Source organism: Lynx canadensis, chromosome X (assembly GCF_007474595.2).
Source record: "Lynx canadensis isolate LIC74 chromosome X, mLynCan4.pri.v2, whole genome shotgun sequence".
Classification (NCBI taxonomy): domain Eukaryota; kingdom Metazoa; phylum Chordata; class Mammalia; order Carnivora; family Felidae; genus Lynx; species Lynx canadensis.
In genome coordinates this window covers 32,225,851-32,243,922 of record NC_044321.2, presented here as the reverse complement: position 1 = coordinate 32,243,922, position 18,072 = coordinate 32,225,851, and the positions used below count along the sequence as shown (strand labels likewise).

Genomic DNA, 18,072 nt, shown 5'->3' with positions numbered 1-18,072 from the left:
GTTAAAAAAGCAGAATCTAGGATACATCCCAGACTTGCCAAATCAGAATCTACATTTTAACAAGATCCGTAAGGGATACACATTCGCATCAATGTTTGAGAAGTATCAAACTAATGAATTTATCCCACAAACGTAATGATGAGCAAAAGGATATATATACACGGGCACCTGGGTGGCTCAGTCAGTTAAGTGTCCGATCCTCAGTTTCGGCTCAGGTCATGATCTCACTCTTTGTGAGACTGAGCCCCTACATCAGGCTCTGCCTTGACAGCGCAGAGCCTGCTTGGGATTCTTCTCTCTCTCCCCCATCTCTCTGCCCCTCCCACTCCTTCTCTCTCTTGCTCTCTCTCTCTCTCTCTCAAAATAAATAAATAAACTCAAAAAAAGATGTATATACAGATGATCCCATTTATATAAAGGTCGAAACAGGCAAAAAACAAACAAACCCACTAATATTACAGACAATTAAATGATAAAAGTCTCAAGAAAAGCAACAGGGAGCTTCTAGTTTCCAGGCTGGCACATAAGGAGCTCAGAAGTCACAACTCTCTCTTAGTTAACAGGTAAAAAGTTGATCAAACTGAAAATCCAACACTTCTTAAGTCCATCAGAGAAGTGAGATCACAGGGCAAACTGCTGCCCCCAAACTGGAAAGACAAGCAAATACAGAGTAAGAGAACCTAAACAAGCAGAAATCCAAAAGCAGAAATCTCAGAGGTAACCGTGACAAGGTAGGACAACCTGAACTGTAAGTGATGAATTGTTGGAGGTGGCAGTATAGACAAGTAGGAGAGGTAAACTCTTCAGGTGGACCCAGTCATGGGGGCGGGGAGGCCACACTTTTGTGAGATTTACCTTCAGAAGCTAGACCTGGTTCCCACATTAAATAGTGAAGAAAAATTCCCTTGTGCTTCCAGGGCAGGGAGGGAAAAGGGAGTCTTTTTGAAATATGCCAGAGCACCCTGTTCTTCATAACAAGGACTTCCCTCAGAAGACCCTATTTTACCAGAACCTAACAAGACTCATACCTACTAGAGAGAGGAGAAATACACAACTCCAGCCCCCCCCTGCCCCGCCCCCAGACATACCACCACCTAAGGGGGAAAAAATACTGAGAAGCACTGGTGAAGTTCACGGTACAAGCATTACAAGCTCACCAAACACTGAGACCAAGTCACAGAACTATACACTTCCCCTACCCCCACACCTTACTACAACATTACTAAAGGCCTATTTACTATAGTTGCTTTTACCCAGTACATCATGTCTACCCTTCAACAAAAAATTGCAAGGCATATGAAAAGGCAAAACACAGTTTGAAGAGACTGAACAAACATCAGAACTAGAGTCAGATATGGCAGGAATGCTGGAAATTTCAGACCAGGAATTTTAAAATATTAGGATTAATATGCTATTTGTTTTAATAGAAAAAATAAGCAACATGTGGGGCGCCTGGGGGGCTCAGTCAGTTAAGCGTCCAACTTCCGCTCAGGCCATGGTCTCGCAGTTTGTGAGTTCCAGCCCCGCGTCAGGTTCTGTGCTGACAGTGCAGAGCCCGGAGCCTGCTTTGGATTCTGTGTCCTCCCCTCCTCTCCCTGCCCCTCTCATGCTCATGCTGTCTCTTGATAATAAACATTAAAAAAAAATTTTAAGCAACATGTAAGAATAGATGTAATATAACCAGAGAGATGGAACTGCTAAGAAAGAATTTTTAAAAATACTACCAATCAAAAATGCTGTAAAAAAAATAAAGAATGCCTTTGATGGATCATTAGTAGATTGGACATGGCTTGGAAACAATCTCTAAACTTGAAAATAGGAGAACAGAAATTTCCAAAACAGAAAAGGAAAGAGAAAAAAGACTGAAAAAAAAAATCCAAGAACTGTGGGACAAGTACACAGGGTAACATATGCATAATGAGAATATCAGAAAGTGGAAGTAAAGACAGGAATAGAAGCAATATCTGAAGCAATAATGACTGAGACTTTCTCCAGTAAATGTCAGATACCAAATCACAGATTCAGGAAGCTCAGAGAACACCAAGCAGGATAAATGTTAAAACCACAAACAAATAACATGTAGGCAATCATTGTCAAACTGCAAATATCAAAGATAAAAAATATTGAAAGAAGCGGGGGGGGGGGGGACACCTTGCCTCTAGAGGAGCACAGGTAAAAATCGCAACCAACTTTCTCTCAAGCACCACACAAGCAAGAGAGTAAAGTGAAACATTCATTAGTGTTGAGAGAAAAAACACACGCCAACACAATTTTGTACCCTGAAAAATTATTTTTCGAAAAGGAAGGAGAAATAAAGACTTTCTCAAACAAAAATTGAGGAAATTTTTTTGCCAAGTACATCTGTCTGGCAAGATATGTTAAAAGAAGTTTTGAGAGAAGGAAAATAATATAGGTCTGATATACATAAAGAAAAAAGAACATAAAAAAATTAATAAAGTAAAACTAAAAAACTTTAATTTTTCTTATTCTGAATTGATCTAAAAGATGATTTGTTCAAAATAGCGACAATGCATTCAATTATGAGTGGTTATATATATAATATGCTTATGGAGAACTGATATGAATGACAACAATGATACAGGCATGGGAAAGATAAATTTGGAATATTGTTATTATAAGGTACTTGAATTACCCATGAAGTAGCACAGTATTATTCAAAAGTTGAATTGGAGTAGTTGGAAATATGCATTTTGCAAATGCTAGGGCAGCCACTAAAAAAATCTTTTAAAGAGCATAATTAATATGCAAGGAAATGAGAGAAAATGGAATCATAAAATGCTCAATTAAAACCACAACAAAAGATACTGGGGTGCCTGGGTGGCTCAGTTGGTTAAGCATCCAACTACTGATTTTGGTTCAGGTCATGATCTCACCGTTCGGGGGTTGGAACCCCACATTGGGCTCCACGCTGACAATGTGGAACCTGCTTGGGATTTTTCTCTCTCTCCCCCTCCCGCCCTCTCAAAAACAAACTTTAAAAAAAAAACACAAAAGGCAAAAAAAATGTGGAAGATAAAAACAAAGAACAAGGGCAACAAATACAAACCAGTAACAATACAGTAGATATGAATCCAACAATGATCTAAATATACCAATTAAAAGACAGAGAATGTCAGAGTGGATAAAAAACAAAACCCAATTAAATGCTGTCTGTAAGAAAACCATTTTAACTACAAAGAGACATATTGATTAGAAGTAAAGGGATGGTTATATTAACTAGAATTTAAATAAAAATTTGAAAATAAATAAATAAATAAAAGCAAAGGGACAGAGAAAGATATACCATGCTATCAACCAATCAAAAGAAAGCAGGAGTAGCTTATGTGAATTTCAGATACAGTAGACTCAGGGCAAAGAAAGTTATCAGAGATCAAGAGGATCATTACATAATGATAAAGGGGTCAATTCTCCAAGAAGACAAAACAATCCTTAATGTGTATGCACATAACAATGGGATGTCAAACTATATGAGGCAAAAACTGACACAACTGTAAGGAGAAATAGAATAATCTCCTATTATAGTTGCAGACTTCAATACCCTTCTAACAGAAATGGACAGACTAGGCAGGCAAAAATTCAGTAAGTACACAGTTGAACTCAATAGCACTATCAATCAATTGGATATAATTAATATCTACAGACCACTTCATCCAACAGCAGAATTCATGTTTTTCTCCAGTTCAATGGAATATGCACCAAGACAGACCACATCCTATGACATTAAAAATACCTTAACAAATTTAAAATAATAGAAATCATTCAATGTCTATTCTCAGACTACAATGGAATTAAACTAGAAATCAATAACGGTAAGGTAACTGAAAAAATCTCAAAATACAAAGCAATTAAGCAACTTCTAAATAACACACGGATCAAAGAACTCTCAAGAGAAATTAACAATATTTTTAACTAAATGAAAATGAAAATACCACTTATCAAATACTGTGAGATGCAGTGAAAGGAGTGCTTAGAGGGAAATTTACAGCATTGAATATATATATTAGAAAAAAAGTTCTAAAATCAACCATCTAAGCTTCCACCTGAGAAAACTAGAAAAAGGGCAAATTAAAAGCAAAAAGATAATAATAAAAATTAGATAGCAATTAAATGGAAAACAAGAAATCAATAGAGAAAAAAAACAAAACCAAAACCTGATTCTCTGAAAAGATAAAATCAATAAACCACTAGCCAGGCTAAGAGAAGACACAAATTACAGTATCAGAAATGAAAGAAGAGACATCACTACAGATCACACGGACATTAAAAGGTTAATAAAGGATTATTATGAACAAATCTATGTCTACGAATGTGCTAACCTATACGAATTGAATGGATTCCTTACAAGATACAATCTGCCAAAACTCACACAAGGAAAAAATAGACAATAAGAACAGGCCTATATCTATTTAAAAAAATGAATCCATAATTAATAACCTTCCAAAACAGAAAGCAGTAAGACCAGATGGACTCATCTGTGAATTCTATCAAACACTCAAGGAAACGTTATACCAATTCTCTACAACCTCTTCCAGAAGACAGAAACCAAGAGAATATTCCTTTCTCATGAGGCCAGAATTACCCTAATACCAAAACCAGGCAAAGACATTACAAGAAAACTATAGACCAATATCACTCATGAATATATCATGCAAAAATAACAAAATATTAGCAAATAAAATCCAACGGTGTATAAAAAGAATTACAGAGGCATCTAGGTGGCTCAGTTGGTTAAGTGTCCAACTTGATTTCAGCTCAGGTCATGATCTCACTATCATGAGATCAAGCCTTGTGTTGGGCTCTGCACTGACAGCCCAGAACCTACTTGGGATTCTTTCTCCCCCTCTCTCTGGTCCTCCCTCACTCTCACTGTCTCAAAATAAATAAATAAACTTAAAAAAATTTTTAATTAAAATAAAACAAAAAATCTTTTGACTTACTTTAAAAAAAAAATTATACACCATGACCAAGTGAGATTTATCTCAGGTATGCATGGTTGTTTCAACAAAGACTAATTAATGTAATCCATTACATCAACATGCTAAAACAGAAAAATCATACGATTATACCAATAGATGCCAAAAAAGTATTTGACAAAATTTAGATCCCATTCATGGTTAAAACAAAGAAACAAAAATAACCTCTCAGTAAATAGAGGTTCTCAACTTGTTAAGAACACCTTAACAAAAAACATACACCTAACATCATACCTAATAGTGAAAAACTCAAAATTTTCCCACTATCAGGAACAAGACAATAATGTCCCTCTCACCACTCCTTTTCAACACCATACTGGAAATCCTAACTAATGCAATAAGAAAAGTAAATAAAAGTTACACAGATAGGGAAATAAATCAAACGGTCTTTGTTCGCAGATGACATTCTCATCAATATAGAAAATCCGGAAGAATCAACAAAAAATTTCTGGAACTAATAAGAAATTATAGCAATGTTGTATAAGATTAATATATAAAAATTAATCAGTTTCCTATATACATCAATAAGTCAGGGGAATTTGAAATTAAAAATACATTACCATTTACATCAGCACCCTTAAAATGAGTTATGTATAAACCTAAAAAAGTATGTACAGAATCTTTAAGGAAAACTTCAAAACTGTGATGAAAGATATCAAAGAAGAACTACATAAATGGAGAAATATTTCATGTTCATGGATAGAAGGACTCAGCATTGTTGAGATGTCAGCTCTTTCCAAATTGACCAATAGTTTCAACATAATCTTAATCAAAATCTAACAAGTTATTTTGTGGATAATTACAATCCTACTCCAATATTTATATGGATAGGCAAAAGACCCAGAACAGCCAACTCAATATTAAAGGAGAATAAAGTCACAAGACTGACACTACCTTATATTTACAGATTTATTAAAAGGTACAGTAATCAAGACTGTGGTATTGGTAAAGAATACTAAGACATGAATGGAATAGAAAAGAGAGCCCAGAAATAGACCCAGACAAATACAGTCAACTGTTGACAAAGGAGTAAAGGCAATACAATGGAACAGACAGTCCTTTCACCAAATGACCTGGAACAACTGGACATCCACTTACGCACACACAAAAAAGAATCTAAACACAGACTTTCCACCCTTCCCAAAATTTAACTCAAAATGGATCATAGACTAAATGTAAAATGCAAAACTATAAAACTCCTAGAAGATAACACAGAAGAAAACCTAATTGACCTTGGGTATGGTGATGACTTTTAAATACAACACTAAAGGCATGATCTGTGGGAAGAAGTCATTGATAAGTTGGATTTCATTAAAATTAGAAATTTCTGCTCTGTGAGAGGCAATGTCAAGAGGACAAGGCACAGACTGAGAGAAAAGATTTCCAAAATAGACATGTGATGGAGCATTACCCAAAGAACTCCTAAAACAATAAGAAAATGAACAACCTGATTAAAAAATGGGCAAGGGACCTAAAAAGAAACCTCATCAAAGAAGATAAACAGCAAGTAAACATATGAAAAGATGTCCAATAGGGCGCCTGGGTGGCTCTGTCGGTTAAGCATCCGACTTTGGCTCAGGTCATGATCTCACAGTTTATGAGTTTGAGCCCCACGTCCAGCTCTGGGCTGATGGCTTGGAGTCTGGAGCCTGCTTTGGATTCTGTTTCTCCCCTACTCAAGCTCTGTCTCTCTCTCTCTCTCTCACAAAAATATATAAACATTAAAAAAATTTTTTTAAAAGAAAAGATATTCAATACCATATGTCATTAGTGAATTTCAAATGAAAACAATGAGATACCCCTACACACTTATCTGAATGGCTAAAATCCAAAACACTGACAAAACTAAATGCTGGTAGAAATGTGGAGCAACAGGAATTCTCATTGAGAGGGAGAATGCAAAATGGTACAGCCATTTTGAAATACAGTCCGGCTGTTTCTTACAAAAGCAAACATACTGTTAAAATAGGATCCAGCAATTGTCCTCCATAGTATTTACCCAAAGGAGTTAAAAACTCATGTCCACACAAAAACCTGCACAGAGATGTTTAGAGCATCTTTATTCACAATTGCCAAAGCCTGGGAGGAACCAAGATGTCTTTCAGTAGATTGATGGATAAATAAATTGTGGTGCATCCTGACACTGGAATGTGAATCAGCACTAAAAAGAAATGAGCTATCGAGCCATGCAAAGACATGGAGAAACCTTAATTACATACTACTAAGTGAAAGAAGCCAATAGGAAAAGGCTACATACTATGATTCCAACTATATGACATTATGGAAAAGGCAAAACTATGGAGACAGTAAAAAGATCAGCGGTTGCCTGGGGACAGGAGAGGTTGGGGCGGGTGGTGGGGGGGGAGGAGGTGAGGTAGTGAGATAGATAAATAGAATACAGAATTTTTTTAGGGCAGTGAAACTATTCTGTATGATACCACAGTAGATACAGTCATTAAACATTTGTTCAAACCCACAGAGTGTAAAACACTGCGAGTAAATCTTAATTTAAACTATGGACTTCAGATGATAAAAATGTGTCAAAGCAAGAATGGGGTGCCTGGGTGGTTCAGTCAGTTAAGCACCCAAATCTTGATTTCTGCTCAGGTCAGGATCCCAGGGTCATGGGATCCAGCCCTGCATGGGGGGCTCCATGATGAGCTTAAAATTCATTCTTTCTTTCTTTCTTTCTTTCTTTCTTTCTTTCTTTCTCTCTCTCTCCCCCCACCTCTGTCCCTCCTCCCCACCCCCCTCCACCCTGCTTGTGCTCCTGAGTGCGTGCTCTGGCGCGTGCTCTCTCTCTCTCTCTCTCTCTCCCTAAAATAAAAAACAAAATGTGTCAATGTAAGTTCATCAATTGTAACAAATGTACCTCTGTGTTGCAGGATGTTGATGTGGAGGAGGTTGTTTGTGTCTAGGGACAGGGGGTATATGGGAACTCTCTGTATGTTATGCTTAATTTTGCTGTGAACCTAAAGTCCTCTAAAAGTAGTTCACTAATATTTTTTTAAAGCAAAGGAGTGTCCTCTTCTCTTTCCTTGTAATGATTTGATCCATTCCCAGAGCTTCCTGTCTACATATACCTCTCTCCTGAATTCCACCCACATATCAAAGTCATCTTGAACTCAGCATGCACACTACTGAACTTTTTATTCATTTATTTATTTTAGATAAAGCACACTCAGGAGCAAGGGAAAGGGGCAGAGGGAGGGAAAGGGGCAGAGGGAGGGAAAGGGGCAGAGGGATGGAGAGGGGGAAAGGGAGGGAGGGAGGGAGGGAGGGAGGGGAGGGGATGGGGAGGGCAAGGGCGAGAGCGAATCTCAAGCAGGCTCCATATTCAGCACAGAGCCAACAAGGGACTCAATCCCACAACCCTGGGATTATGACCTGAGCCAAAATCAAGAGGCACTCAACCCAGTGAGTCACCCAGGTGCCTCCATACTGAATTCCTGATCCTCCTTCTCTCAAAGTTTCTCCTCCTACAATCTTCCACATCTCACTAAATGGCTACTCCATCCTTCCAATTGCTCAGATCAAAATCTTGGACCCATCTTTTGTCACATTCCCCTTCCAATTTTACTTACAATTAAGTGAGCATTATTGTGATTATTGTGACACTGATGTTTGAGAACCACTGTGTTAAGCCACCTGTTTTAGATAATAGGAGGGATCTACAAATACAGAACTAGAGTTTGAACAGTGTAGGAGATGTCAATACAACCACATTTAAAAAAAATTTTTAATGTTTTATTTGTAAGAGAGAGAAAGAGACAAAGTGTGAGTGGGGGAGGGACAGAGAGAGAGGGAGACACAGAATCCAAAGGAGGATCCAGGCTCTGAGCTGTCAGCACAGAGCCCAACGCAGGGCTTGAATTCCACAAACTGCAAAATCATGACCTGAGGTGAGGTCGGACTCCTAACCAACTGAGTCACCCAAGTGCCCCAATACAATCACATTTTGGAATTAACTGCTACTGAAATTATACTCCTCATAAGAAATGGCAATTACAAATAACAATAGTACGTGGGGCACCTGGGTGGCTCAGTCAGTTAAGCATCGACTTCAGCTCAGGCTCAGGTCATGATCTCACTGTTAGTGTGTTCGAGCCCTGCATAGGGCTCTGTCCTGACAGTTCAGAGCCTGGAGCCTGCTTCAGATTCTGTGTCTCCCTCTGTCTCTCTGACCCTCCCCCACTCACACTCCATTTCAATCTCTCAAAAATAAATAAACATTGAAAAAAATTTAAAAAAAACATAACAATAGTACCATTTTTAGGGCAATTAGTATGTGTTAAACATTATAAACTGTAATATTCCTGACCTCACTTACCATGTAAATATTATAACCATTATTTTTATAAATGAAGAAACTGACAAAGAAGTTTAACAAATGCCTCCATATTCCATGCCCTTGATGATCATATTGTATCCTGCACAGAGTGGGAAAGAGAGTCTTGGACAGACCCTAAGAAGATGGCTCAGTGGAAGTGGCTGGGGTTGTCTCGACAAAGAATGAGAGGAAAAAAATAGAAATATGAAGAGGAACTCTAGGTGAAGAAAGTTTAAGAAGGAAGACTTGGGGCTCCTGGGTAGCTCAGTCAGTTAAGTGACTGACTTAATTTGGGCTTAGGTCATGACCTCACAGTTTGTGGGATGGAGCCCCAAGTAGGGCACGGAGCCCACTTGCAATTCTCTCTCTCCCTCTCTCTCTGCCCCTCCCCCTGCTCACAAACTCTCTCTCTCAAAATAAATAAATAAACTTAAAAAAAAAAAAAAGGAAGCCTTAACCACATTGGTTTGGAGTATCTTTTTCAGTAAGCGAGTCTAAAGGCCACAAAGGATGTATGTAGAACTTTATTTGTTTATTTTTGAGAAAGAGAGCTCATGCGCACATACATGAGTGTGAGCAGGAGATGGGCAGAGGGGAGGGAGAGAGAGAATCCCCAGCAGGCTCCACACCTGCCTAACCAGCTGAGCTACCCAGGAGCACCCCCCAACCTTTTTTGGCAGAGCTTTTTTTTAATGTTTATTTATTTTTGAGAGAGAGAAGGAGGGGCAAAGAGAGAAGGAAAGAGAGAATCCCAAGCACTGATAGCGCACAGCCCGATGTGGGGCTCCAACTCAAGAAACATGAGATCATGACCTGATCCAAAATCAAGAGCCGGTAGCTTAACCAACTGAGCCACCCAGGTGCCCCTGTAGAACTTCTTTTAAAAAGTTTCATGGACTCTACTCATCCTCTCTGAGACCCAAGGTTTTCTCAGAAAAACCAGGTACTAACTTGAAGTGTTTGGGGGTGAACAATGGTTAACATTATTATTTTTTTTTAAGTGACAGAAAAACTTCACATTTACATCAAGAGGGAACAAAATGAAAGGAGTAAAATAGAAGTCAGTTATCCGCTTTGCTGGGATGAGACAGACTAACCAAGTAGCCCATCTTGACTCATTTTCAGACTCATGTCAATTCTACTCACTTCTAAACTGAGTGATCATTTTGTTCATGATATTGTCTCCAGTCAGTAAATCCACTGAGGAGATGAAAGCTAGGTAGGGGGTGATGAGCTTGAGTGGTAGGGAGCAAAGGGAAGATAATTCCTTTCAAGAGCCAAAGGTGACTGTAAAGACAATGATGATGGTAGACTTAAGACAGATGTCAAAAACAGGCTGCAGAAATAGTGGGGCCAAGCCTATTGAGGGTACTACAACATGAAGAGGCCCATTAGCCAAATGTTCAAACCACCTTAAGATTTATAAGTATTCCTTCTAAACACAACTGATTAGACTCTCTAATTGGTATAATAGGTTAGTTTCTTTAGTTACATTATTAGCCTTCAGAGGATACCATCTGGCCAGCTTGATTCCCTTGCAAATTCCTAAATTACAGCAGTACCCAGTTAGTGTCTTTCTACAAAAGATTAATCTTCAGTTTTATGGTGGACTTTTCACTAGTTTCAGTATCAGAAGCTGACCTGTTTTAAATTTTGCCCTTTTCTGATGCCTATTTTGCCTATATTTGCAAAGCTTTTCCACCTCTTTTAGAAGGATAAACCAGACTAATAAATGGGGACTTATTGCCACACTTTTTCTTATCTACATTCCAAATAATGTCATTCAATTACATATAATTTCAGTATTCTGCATTTCTTTTATTATCTCATTAACTTTACACAATATGAATTATCTCCTAACAGCATTTATTAACATCTACATGTAAGTGCATTTATTAGGCACTTAATACATACCCAGAAGCCCTAGGTTTTGGGGTAGCACAGAAGACTGAGGTTCTAGTTCCAAGAGAGAAATAAGACCAGTGGTATTAGTTTAACAGAAAAGAGGGCAATTAATTCATTCTGGGAGAGTTTGCAAATTTTTCCAAGAAAAATTTGGGCTGAGTCTGAAAGGATGAACAAGGGTTCATTAAGCACTGGAAAAGGAAAAGGTATCCGTAACACCTCCCTCCCCAAAATTGGTAATGTTCATGGAATTTAACTTAAAATAACAGGAAAAGAAAGAGTAAAATGACAACACATGAAGAAATCCTGTTCACTTTGGGGGTGGGGGTGCCTTTAAACACTTTAGATCTGAAAGTTAAATGTTTATAAAACAGGATTCACAATCAAGGGAAAGGGGTGGAGGAGGAAGAAGTTGTTTGTTTTGTTGTATTAAGTTAAACAGATGAGTAAAAAAAATCAACATTTATGCTTGAAAACACACATACTACTTTTCATAAAGACTCTAATTTTGCAAATGAAAGCCCTGGAACCTTATCCAATATTACAGTATTTGCCCTAGTGTTTTATATTCTCAATATCATTTGTAAGGGTTCTAAAGTGAGTCTATCCAAGAACTTGGCAACACCTCCACACACACACACATCCAATAATTCCCTCTTGATTGAAACAATCAACAGCACCCTAATCTCCTCACTTCCCCTGACTTGCACACCTTCACATCCTTCAAAGTCTGGCTTTATTTATACTATGACTACCAGAAGGCATTAATTTAGCTCTAAGTTTTGACACTCCACCTCTTCACCCTTTCGTTCAATTATTTCCTCTTCGATTTCATTAGTTTCGTTTTTCTCCTTCTGAAGGGACACTTAGAAAATACATCAACAGCACAGTTACAAAACCAACGGCTGCAGCCAGAGTCCGAACACACACTGATTTCCAATCATATCCCTCTTGAGGCTGTTCTTACCACTGATCAAAATCAGCGGACCAGGAAGAAGGAAAAAGCTGAGGCAGGAAGGTTGTTCCCTTCCTTCCACTCCCTCCACGCCGGCCCCCGCCCCCGTCCCCCAGGACCACACCGCGACCTCGTACGCGCCCCCCTCCCACCGACCCGCCCCCGCTGTCACCCGCCACTGCCTAGAAAACAGTCATAGCCTTTGTTAAAAAGTCCATGAGCACAATGTACCAGAAGACGGACACATTCCCGGAGGCGGGGTGAAGGAAAGTCACACGAACGCCACGCCCTCCTTGGCACTAGCCAGGGGCGAGAGCCTACCTTCCCCAAATCCTCTCCCCCCAAACCAGGAACGTTCCTGGCAACTCCGCACTCTGAGAGGCGGGGCGGGGGAAGGGATGGGCCCGGGACGCCGCTCAGGGGCACCCAGAAGGGGATACTGAACTTGAAGCTGGGACACCCTCCAGCGCCCTTGGCGAGCCTCCCGGTCCTGCCAAGCCTGAGTAAGGACTTCAGTCTCTAGAGCCCTTCCCTCCTATTTTTCTCCTCACACAAACCCTCACCCACTCCCGCCACCACGTACTCCGCTCCCCACGCGGCCGGAGCTGGACACTCTTAGGCAGCGCGGCCAACTACCCCTGCCTCACGTCCGGCCAATTTCTCTTCCCGGGACCGAAGATTCCCCGGGCACTCACCCGCACACTCCCCGAACCTTGCCGGGATGTTCGGCGCGAACCTGGTTCCCCAGCCACAATCCCGGCGCCAACACCTCACTTACCGCGCGCTCCGCGCCGCTACTCTGCGCTCTGCGAGCCTCCAGCCGCGCCTGCGCGCTCCCACTGTTGCCGAACCTAGCAGGAACCAGGAGCCGAAGGGAATGGTGGTGGGAGGTGGCGGGGGCGGGGCCCGGGCCGGGTTAGGAGAGGAGAGGCGTGGCCAGGCGGGGTGGGAAACCGAGGGGCGGAGCCGCGGCTGCCTGGGTCCGGAAAACCGAGTGCTCCGGGCACTGGGCTGGAGTTTTCCACTCTTGCGGTCTGTTTATAACACAGGCAGAGAAGTTGTCGAGTCCTCTCGGTGCACCCCCACATTCATCCTCAAGAAAGCCCGTTTGGCGCGAAGCCAAGCTAGTCAGTCCCCGGGGGCCACCACGCCTCTCCCTGGAGCCACCTTGGATCCTTCCTAGCTAGCCTTTTACCCTTTTGCACGCCTATCTCCCCACATATTATCCGCTCTCCAGAGGTGAGGAATTTAGGGCTATCTCATGCACAGACCTCCTGTGCAGTGTATCCTCGTTAACGTGACTCTGCTGTGTGCCAGCCCAGAATGTAGTGGGTGATTATCCAACTAGAGACAGCTGTTAAAGCTCAGCCCTTTCCCTGAGAACTGTTGCTGCTGTTTCTGCACTTTCGGTGACAATAATCCGCTTTTTCTTAAAAAGAGAGTTGAATAAGCCTACCCAAATATCTTGGGAAGAAGAACACGGGTTCTCAAATAAGACGCATCTTTGACCCTACTTTTTAGGTAGCACCTTAGAATTTGAGCCTTCTAAAAGCCTGTCTGAGAAACAGAATTTTCGGCCTGTGTTGTTGTGTGGACTTTGCCCTAATGGTTTCAGGTTTTATGGCATTTAGCATTTTAAGAAGCCTAACTTGATTATTATTCCATGCTGCATGCGTGCTTAGTTTTAAGTTCTATGCTTTTCTATTTAGAGTCTGGTCAGCTGGGGTATCTCACGTGCCTTCAGATCAGCTATTAAAACAAACACACCTGAGTGAATCCAACATGCCTTGTCCTGTGGGCCTAAAGTGATATATTTCAAATTACTTTTCCTTTCTTCTTTTTACTTTAGTTATGATAGAATTGAGAAACATTTGGCTTATTAAGAATAAAAGAATTGTCACAAGGCCACACCCCTAGTCCTGCCTAGCAACTGTTTTGACTGTGATGGCAGCATTTTTGGGGAGAGTCTGGTAATTGCCCTTAGAGATCTGAATATCCTGAAATTCTCCGCATTAACCTTTGTGGTCCTTCCATTTGTGTATTTTACAAACCAGACCTTCTTGAACTCATTTCTATTTTGCATTTGTCAAATAAGTACAGGGGGATTGTAGTGAGGACATATTACAGGAGGGTATGTACATTGGTAAACATAAACACAGACTGTAGGATGAATAAATCTGTGAATGCCTGGAAATGGACTTTGTCCTATTCATTTCACTAATAAAATGTTTCACATACAGAAGGTGCCCCCAAAAAACCACTGGGTTAATAAAGGTAATTTTTGCATTCTTAATAGATGTGTATATATGTTCACAAACTTTCATTCAATTATGGGTTTATTTTCTTATTTTGTGTCTGAGTTTGTCAGGATATTTTGATTAAAGTGACCAAAAGTAAAATGAAGTATCTTAGGCAAAAAAGAGAAAGTTATTGTGTAACCCAAGCTGTGAAGGGGTAAGTCTATGATTGGCTTTAAGAATAAATAGAACAGGGGCACCTGGGTGGCTCAGTCGGTTAAGCGTCCGACTTCAGCTCAGGTCACGATCTCGCGGTCCGTGGGTTCGAGCCCCGCGTCGGGCTCTGGGCTGATGGCTCAGAGCCTGGAGCCTGCTTCTGATTCTGTGTCTCCCTCTCTCTCTGCCCCTTCCCTGTTCATGCTCTGTCTCTCTCTGTCTCAAAAATAAATAAACGTTAAAAAAAAAAAGAATAAATAGAACAAGTAACGGGAATGCTTCAAATTCCAGGTTAGGCTCTCAACCCAGCCTCTCTGGACAGGGTCATTCCTTTGGAACCTCTGAAAGTCATGTTCTGCAGGCTTACAACCGTGGTCTCTGATAAACTGTGGGCTCACACCTGTCACGTTGTTACCAGACAGAATGGGCCTCTCTTCCCTCAGTTCCAATTTTTAGAACACCAGATAAGGAGCATGATTGGGTAAGATGAAGTAAAATAACCATTCTCAGAGAAAAAGTATATCTATGACATAATAATGACACCCCCAGGGGTGCCTGGGTGGCTCAGTCGGATGAGCATCCCACTCTTGATTTCAGTTCAGGTCATGATCTCACAGTTCATGAGCATCAGGTTCTGCACTGATCATGTGGCCTGCTTGAGATTCTCTCTCTGTCTCTCTCTGCCCCTCCTCACTTGCTCTTGCTCTAAATAAATAAATAAATAAACAAATCAATCTTAAAAAAAGAAAAAAGAATGGCACCCCCAGTAGAACCACAGTTGGAGGACAAAATAAAAACAAAGTGTGGGGGGAAGATGCTATTTCTGGAACAAGAGAAAAGTTGCTGGACAGATTTTTTTTTTTAAAGTTCACCATGGAACAACTGCATAAGAAATACAGCCTTGGAGTTATCTTTTACCTCTCTCTCTTATTCAAGTATTAACCATTCTTAATAATAGTTTTCTGTGGCTGCTGTAAAAAAATAACCACAAACTTTAGTGGCTTAGCACAACACAAATTTATTATAGCTCCAGAGGTCAGAAGTCTGAAAAGGGTCACACTGAGCTAAAATCAAGGTGTCAGCAGAGTTGAATTCCTTTATGGAATTTGTGGTTCTAGGGAGAATCCTTCTTGACTTCTCCACATTTTAGAGGCAACTTCCTTGGTTTATGGCCCCCTTCCATCTTCAAAGACAGCACTGACATTACTCTGATACACTGACAATTCTGCCTACCTCTTCCACATTTAAGGTCCCTTATGATTATATTGGGCCTGTCAGATAATCTCAAATAATCTTACTTTAAGTTGATTAGCAACCTTAATTCCATCTGTACCTTTAATTCCCCTTTGCCATGTAACATAAGACCGCCTAGATCCTCAATGGTGGTCTGCCTCCTAGTTATAATCGCATTCTTACCCGTGGCTTCTGTGAGGTACCACTGCATTCTCATAAGAATGTCTTATTTAACTGAAGCTAGTTCAAATTATTTTCTCTTGCATAAACCCCAGAATGTTCTAAGTAATACATGATGTGAGCTTAATTTTCATCCAGTTATTGTTTTATGATACGCCTCTTGTGTAAGAAATAAGGCAAGTTTAGGAACCAAATGGTCAGAGTTGGTATTCCAGCTCTACTTCACTAGCACTGCATCTCCTGGTTATCCCATATTCTTCAACCACTCCTTCCTCTTAATATTTACTCAAAGGCCCAGAGGGGCCTCACAAGTTACCACAGCCTAATCCTCATTCAATACTTCAGTCTCCCTAAGACACACCAGTTGGGTATGGAGCTAGTTCTTGGCTTAACTGATATCAAATAAATCTTAATGACTTGCCAATCAAATTTCTAGCCCTCAGCCTTCTCCTCATCTTCAGATCTATAGTTACAGCTGATGAATGGATAATTCCTCCTCAATTTATAAGACACAAAACTCAATTTTTCTTCTGCCTTTCCTTCTGCATTTTCTTTCCTTCTTAATGAAACCACCATGCATCCCATCACATACATTAGAAATAGTAAAGTCACCCATGATCCCTTATTTTTTAAATATTTATTGATTTTGTGAGAGAGAGAGAGAAAGAGAGAGAATCCCAATGCAGGGCTCCATCTCACAAACTGTGAGACCATGACCTGAGCCGAAATACAGAGCCAGTCGCTCAGCTGACTGAGACATCCAAGCACCCCACCCATGATCCCTTCTTTTCTATCCTCAGTTGTTGATTCACTCTACCTTGTATATGTCTCACATCTTAATCCCTCTGTCCTGCCTGATTCATCATTAATCGCCTGATCTACAACATGGTCTCCCAACTATTTCCCTGTCTTTAGTTTCTTCCAAATCCAATCCACCCTTCTGAATTCCACAAGATAGCTTTACAAAAACAAATATGATTAAGCCACTGTATTTCTTAAAAACATTTCATGACTCCTACCCACTTTAACATAAAAGGTAAGCTCCCCAAGCACAATCAAATTTTCTAATTGTTTGGCTCTAGCGCATTTTTGCAAACTCACACCCCAACCCATCATATACATGATAAGCTACTCTCTATATTTACCTTATACTCTCATGCTGGTAGGACTTTTCTATTCTCTCTGTATGGCAGACACATTTTTAAAGATCCAGCTCAAAATACAGCCAATATGTAAAGTCTTCCTAGCGCCACAGCATGCAAAGTAAATTAGTTATTTCCACTCACCTTGCTATCACAGTACTTGCATCCCCCTTATTCTTAACGCTTATGTCTTAACTCATTTATGCCTGAATCTCCCTCTTTACTGAGAACTCTTTGAGAGGAGGGGCAGTACAGCTCTGACATTAATCACAAAGCCTGACACATACAAGATTAGAAAAACATTCTTGTAGAAAAAAGGAGAAGAAATATAGGGAAGGAAGGAGATTCCATGCTGTTTTCTGTTTATGACTTGCCCAACTTTTTTAAAATCCCATATGTTAAGTCACTTCATTTATTAGTGCTCCAATTTCCAATTCAATAGTTTATCTCCAACACCTGTTTCAAGAATTGGCTCAAGAAGCAACTGGGTGGCTCAGTAGGTTGAGTGTCCAACTTTGGCTCAGGTCATGATCTCGTGGTTTGTGAGTTCGAGCCCCATATTGGGCTCTGGGCTTGGAGTCCGGAGCCTGCTTCAGATTCTGTGTCTCCCTCCCTCTCTGTCCCTCCCCTGCTGGCTCACTCACTCTCTCTCTCTCTCTCAAAAATAAACATTAAGAAAAAAGAATTGGCTCAAACACTGATGTCTACAGAGTGGAGGGATGCTCACTCTGAATGAATCCCTACTCTGACAAATCCTTTTCTTTTGTTATTATTATTATTAATTTATATCCAAGTTAGTTAACATATAGTGTAATAATGATTTCAGGAATAGAATTTAGTGATTCATCACTTACATATAATAGCCAGTGCTTATCCCAAC

The 18,072-nt window shown here is 40.3% G+C and overlaps 1 protein-coding gene across 1 annotated transcript in view; it reads right to left on the bottom strand.

Annotated features, from left to right (window-relative positions):
• Positions 1–13,028, bottom strand: part of PRRG1 (proline rich and Gla domain 1) — a 133,442-nt gene extending 120,414 nt beyond the window's left edge. The window contains exon 1 of the mRNA XM_030306034.2: positions 12,963–13,028. The gene's annotated coding sequence lies outside the window, so the exon portion shown is untranslated. The remainder of the gene's footprint in view (positions 1–12,962) is intronic.
• Between the last annotated feature and the right edge of the window lie 5,044 nt (positions 13,029–18,072).